The 6,000-nt window shown below is 40.8% G+C and overlaps 1 protein-coding gene across 1 annotated transcript in view; it reads right to left on the reverse strand.

Moving 5' to 3' along the window:
- Positions 1 to 6,000, reverse strand: part of Cntn5 (contactin 5) — a 1,169,992-nt gene that overhangs the window by 34,095 nt on the left and 1,129,897 nt on the right. The window lies entirely within an intron of this gene.

Raw genomic sequence — 6,000 nt, forward strand, 5'->3', positions numbered from 1 at the left:
ACCTCAAGGTTTCTCTGTCAAGCACTGCTCCATCATCTCTCAGCTGTTCATGCCTTTCTGACTGAGGTTTGAATGATGTGAAGTTAGAAAAAAAAACATGATATAAGAAGGTGAGCTGTTTGGGTTTCTGGGTCAATTTACATTAGAGTCTTACCAATAGCCAGTGACAATTCTAGAATGTTGAGTCTTTTATCCTTTAGTCAGGGAGGGCGTTGCTAGAAAAGTGAATGGTCTGACTTAAGCTGTCTGGCACAGAAATCCAGTCTATGAACAAAGACAGTCAAGTGGGATTGGTGGGTTTATTTATTGTTTGTTTGTTTAATTGCTTTGGGGCTTAGTTATTAAAACAACCTAACTGTCCAATCACAGAAAGATAGAAAACATGGTATATATTCATTTTATATATATGAGAACACTGTTGCTGTCTTCAGATTCACCAGAAGAGGGCATCAGAACCCATTACGGATGGTTGGGAGCCACCATGTGGTTGTTGGGAATTGAACACAGGACTTCTAGAAGAGTCAGTTTGCTCTTAACTCCTAAGCCATCTCTCCAGCCCCATGGCATGTATTCATAATGCATTATTTTTCAGTTTTAGAGAAGCTATGTCATTGTCAATAAAATAGTTATAACTGGAGATGATCCTATAAAGTTAAATAAATTGACCTTAGAAAGACAAATATCATGTTTTCCTCATTTGTGTGTTCTGAACTCATACAAACATGAGGTTGTATTTGTACTGATGCCATGAAATTGAAGCAAAACTCTTTGGGAGTTTCATAATGGAGACTGATGGGAAGGAGAGAAGAAGGAGTCATGGAGGAAGACACAGAAAGTCAGATATGTGGAGATGTTCAAAGTACATATACTTGCAGGAAGGTGACCTGATATTACACTGCATAGTGAAACAAATGCTGCAGGTGCTTTGCCTTAAAAAACAAACAAACAGACAAAAAACCCCACAAAACTGTAGTCATTGTTGATTATACAATTGCACATGTGACCTGATTGTATTTGTGGTTTCCCTATTTCCACATCAGAGTTAAACATTTAACAATAATACCAACACCCCTACTGGTATTTATCTACCTTGTGGCAAATTGTTTTGCTGCCTTTTAATCCCAAGTTTTCTCATCTGTAGTATAGCAATAAGAAAAACATTATCAAAGCCAGGATAGATGAAACATAGTTGTGGTTCCTATACTACAGAGGGTGAGACAGGAGGGTCATATGTTCAAAGCCAGTCTGTTCTGCATAGGGATCACAAGACTATCCAAGGTCTCATAGTAAGAGCCTGGCTCAAAATACAAAATCAGCAAACAAAGAAGTATAATATATACTTTAAGATTTAGTCCTACTTGGAATAATGCATCTTGAATGTTTAGTGTTATAGTTAGCAAAATTCATTTACAGAGTATAATGGTAATACTATATTTTTGTTATGTAGTCAAAGAGGGAGTCTAAACTTTATTATATGTTTTTGCTCCAAAACTTCATTTCCATGATAATGGAAGAAATGTGATATGTATACTGATATTTTAAAGGCATCCATTGCCTTTTGTGGCAGGTGCAGGCTGAGTAGAAAGTCCCTGAATGTCTAGTGGCTGCTACTCAAAGCCACCTCTCCATTTTTTTCCATGTTCAGTGACCTTCCACACCATTTTTTATAATACACAATGTCTGACTGACATCCATCAAGAAGTGCATTTTCTTTGACACCACATGTTATATGAGCAAGGAAATATTTCTAGCTTTGACATGGCTGAATCATAAATACTATCACAAACACATGTTAACTGAAATGGAAGTATGAAGGTCACAGAGTAGGTCTAACAGTTCTGTACAGATTATTATATTTAAAAACATCCTATGCTATAAAATTGGAAAGACTTTTGTAGTAACTTCAAAATAATCTCCACTCCCTGACCCCTGCTACTGACCCCAGATTCGGAAAACCATAGGACAGACAAAGACACAGTTCTAAGGAACACCTTTCTAAAGGCATTATGAAGGGTCTGGGATAAGTATAACCATTTTCTGAAATCTATCTTTAGCTATGAAAATGTAGTTTCATCGGTATGACTTTGACTTTTATGATTTACAGATACCAGTCCCACTCCTAGGATATAACTAGGTAATCTCAATAATGGAAAAATAAAGTCTGGAGGATGAAAATTCAAGATTGAACACACAGAAGGTTCTTGGCCAGCTTGGTATATAACAGACCCATGTCCAAACAAACAAACAAATAAACCCACCCCCCAATTTGTCCTTTGCTGTGAAATACGTCTATAAAAGACTTTTTCAAACATTTATATTTGTAGTAATCAGTGGTTTGGTAAATCTTGTGTTAGAATTCCCATGCTAGGACTGGAGAGCTGATGCTTTGGTGAAGTTCATGGACTGCTTAAGGAGGATCTGAGTTTGGTTCTCAGTACCTAAACCAGCTCACTCACAGCTCCGCATAACTCTAGCCCCAGGAAGTCTGACACCTTCCTCTGGATTCATTAAGTACCGTGTGTGCATGTGCATGCGCACACACACAGACACACAGACACACAGACACACACACACACACACACACACACACACACACACACTTGGGGGGTGGGAATCTCTACCTACTACCTCCCACCCACATATACACTTAAAAATAAATCTAAAACTATACTCCATATGTGATAATTGAACCAATTCAAAAGTACTTTGGTAAATTTATTTGATTTTCACACACAAGTTAACATTGATTCCTGTACTGTGGTTCCTCATTCTGATAACCACTAAATATCTGCGTTGTAAGTCTTGTGCTTCATACTACTTTACAGTGCATTCTTCATCTATTAAATTTTTTCTTAAAAGAGAAGAGAACCACCACTAACAGATGTGCAGTAGATTTGTTAAGCTGTTTAACAGGAGTTTAACTTTTCACTTCTGTTGTTAAAGAAAGGGGATGCTGGCAGTTTAGAGGCACACAGGATCAGTTCACTCTGGTTTGGGAGGAGTCATTTCAGAGGAGCTATTCTGCCTCTGTGTCAGTTTTCAGAATGAATGCATTGCAGTGATTCACATGCCAAATGCTTTCTATCTACTTTTCTATTACTGAGGCAATTACCTCTTTGTCAGAGAAGACTGCAGAGGGATAAATAATTTCTGAAGCAGAAAACTGCATGGCTGGGTGGCAGCCTTCTATCACTCTTCATCTCTGGAGAGAAGTTATTTCCCTGTTAGCTTTCACGAGCACCAGACACATTTAAATATATCACAAATTGGAAAATTAAATGTAAAACGTAGAAGATTGAAAAAGAACACAAGAGATGGTTAGCAACAGCTTCCTAAATATGAACTTTAACTTCATTGACAAACTTCAAGGATTTTAAATTCAGGTCAGAACGCATCACGATGAGTCATAGACGCTGCTGCAGGCCTGTGGCCACTCATACCACCTGAGTGAGCACTGACAAGGTGCCTTAAATCAGTTCACCTTCTAGATCAAAACACCATCTATAGTCCATCCATGCTGACCTGAGCCAGAGTTTCAGCATGTCCTCAGTCAGGTTATTCCAAACTATGTATTGCTTAGAGCTGCGTGGACAAAGTGTTCATCTGCAGACCAGAATAACTGACTGGATCCCAGGGGGGTGGCATCTCCTGTCCTGCCTGGAAGTCCACTGCAATTGTGTGAGAGAGCATCCCCATAGAGAGACTTTGAGAAAATTCACCTGCACCAGAAGTCAGGAGTATATGCCCAGCAAGCTTGTGGTAGTCTAGCAAATTGATGTAAGCAATGGGTCAATTTCACTTATTCTACAAAATTAAATTTTTCTAGACTTTTTTTTTGGGGGGGGGAAATGTTGCTTTATTCAAACTTCTGCTTCCAAAAGTGTACCTTCCCTGTTATAAATTTGTTAATGACTTGCTCTCATTTTCTCTTCTGTGTCTCATATATTGTGGGGAATTGCAAGCTGGACTCCAGTCGAGCTGAGGTCTGAACCCTGATGGTCATAATTCACCCTCATGGCACGGTAGGTGTTCCTTCAAGTTCCTGGAACTCCGGCCCCTGCCTAAGGTAACACCTCCCACAGCCCCCACAAGAGAAGCATGGTCAGTGGTCACATAAGCAATGGCCCAAGCTTCTGACCTTCAGGCTAAACTCTTCCCCAATTACCTAGCAACAGGGAAGACCATAAAAAGGGGTGCTCAGCCCTATCAAGCTCTCTTACTCTTAGCCTTACCCTCTTATTCTCACTCCTTTGTTTTCTCTCTTCTCTCTCCTCTTCCCTTTCTCTTTGTCTTTCCTCTCCTCTCCTCTCCTCTCCTCTCCTCTCCTCTCCTCTCCTCTCCTCTCCTCTCCTCTCCTCTCCTCTCCTCTCCCCTCCCCCTCTCTCTCTCCCTTCTCTCTCTTTCCCTTCTTTCTTTCTCCCTGCATTTCTATAATAAAGCTCTTTTAACCATAGAGTCTCTGCTCTGCTCCATCTAGGCCCGCTGCACACTCTGCTCATTGTTGGGAACTTCTTCCCTATTCCCTCTTCCCACAACCCTGGTGACTTTAGCAAAGTCGCTCTGGGGATGGGGGCCCCCATCAGGGCTACCCCTTCTCCACCCCCCGCTGAGTGGGTCAAAGGCAATGCCCACCTGGGGCTGAGTGGAAAGTGCCTGGCAGTCTCCCCACATCCACCTGCCCAGAGCACAGGAACTCTGGCAGGAAGTGGGTATATTTTTCCAATCTCCCTTTTCCCCAGGGGCTCCCCTGGCACCTTCTATTTTAATTTGTTCTCAACAATATATATGTGCAGTGTGTATGTATTGCATAGTGTGTATGTATGTAGGTGCACATTTGTATGAGGGTCTGAGGTTGGTATCAGAAATTTGCCTCTATCATTTTTTAAACTTACCATTTGAGGCAGAGACTCTCAATTGAACCCAGAGCTTGCCCTGGCTGCCATTGCTCCAGAGATATTCCGCCTCTGTTCTCAATGACTAGAATTACAGCTATTTGTGTGCATTCTAGAGATTTGGACTGTGGCCTTCTTCTCTGGTGGCAAGCTCTTTAACCTCTGATCCACCTTCCCAGCCCATCACTCGCTAGTCATAATTGATTCTTTCTTCTAAACACTTATTTATTTAATATATATGAGTGTTCTGTTTCATGTACACCAGAAGAGGGAGTCTGTAATTCCATTACAGATGGTTGTGAGCCACCATGTGGTTGCTGGTAATTGAACTCAGACCTCTGGAAGAGCAGCCAGTGCTCTTTACAACTGAGCCATCTCTCCAGCCCCAGTCATAGCTGACTCTTTATGAAAAGGATTTACTACTATGTCCCCAGTCTTGTTATTTTCAGATATGTATTAAATCACTCTTTAATACTATTAAATATTATGTAATTACTTTTCAAAGAGGGGTAGTGAGGCTATGAAAGCCATCACATCTGCTAAATGGTGGAGGGACGGTTTGAATCCAGGTAGAAACTCTGGTTCCTTAGTGCTGTTGGTACACTTGGATATACATATATGTTATTTGCCCTTGTTTTCCAAAAGCACTTCAGTTTTATATGTGTATGTGCTAATGGCATATATGATTAAATGTATGCATGTGTCATGTGGATGGGTACAGAGCCCCAAGTTGTCCTCTCCATCTTATACTTTTCATTGTGTCATCGTGTATATGTGTAAGTACATGATGTGTGTGTGTGTGTGTGTGTGTGTGTGTGTGTGTGTGTGTGTGTGCATTCACACTGATATTAGAGGGCAACTTCTGAGAACGAGTTCTCCCTTTCCACGTTTGTATTGGATATCAAACTCAGGTCACCAGGCTTGCTCTGAAAATGATTTTATCTGCTGACCATCGCATAGTCCAATCCACATTAGTTTTTGAGATAGGATTTTTACTGAAGTTGAAGCTCACCAATTGGTTATATTGGCTACCCAGTGAGCCCCAGGGATTCTTCTGCTTCTACATCCCCAGTGTGACAACTATAGAAACATGCCATCATGTTTGACC

The sequence above is a fragment of the Mus pahari genome, chromosome 10 (assembly GCF_900095145.1).
Source record: "Mus pahari chromosome 10, PAHARI_EIJ_v1.1, whole genome shotgun sequence".
NCBI lineage: Eukaryota > Metazoa > Chordata > Mammalia > Rodentia > Muridae > Mus > Mus pahari.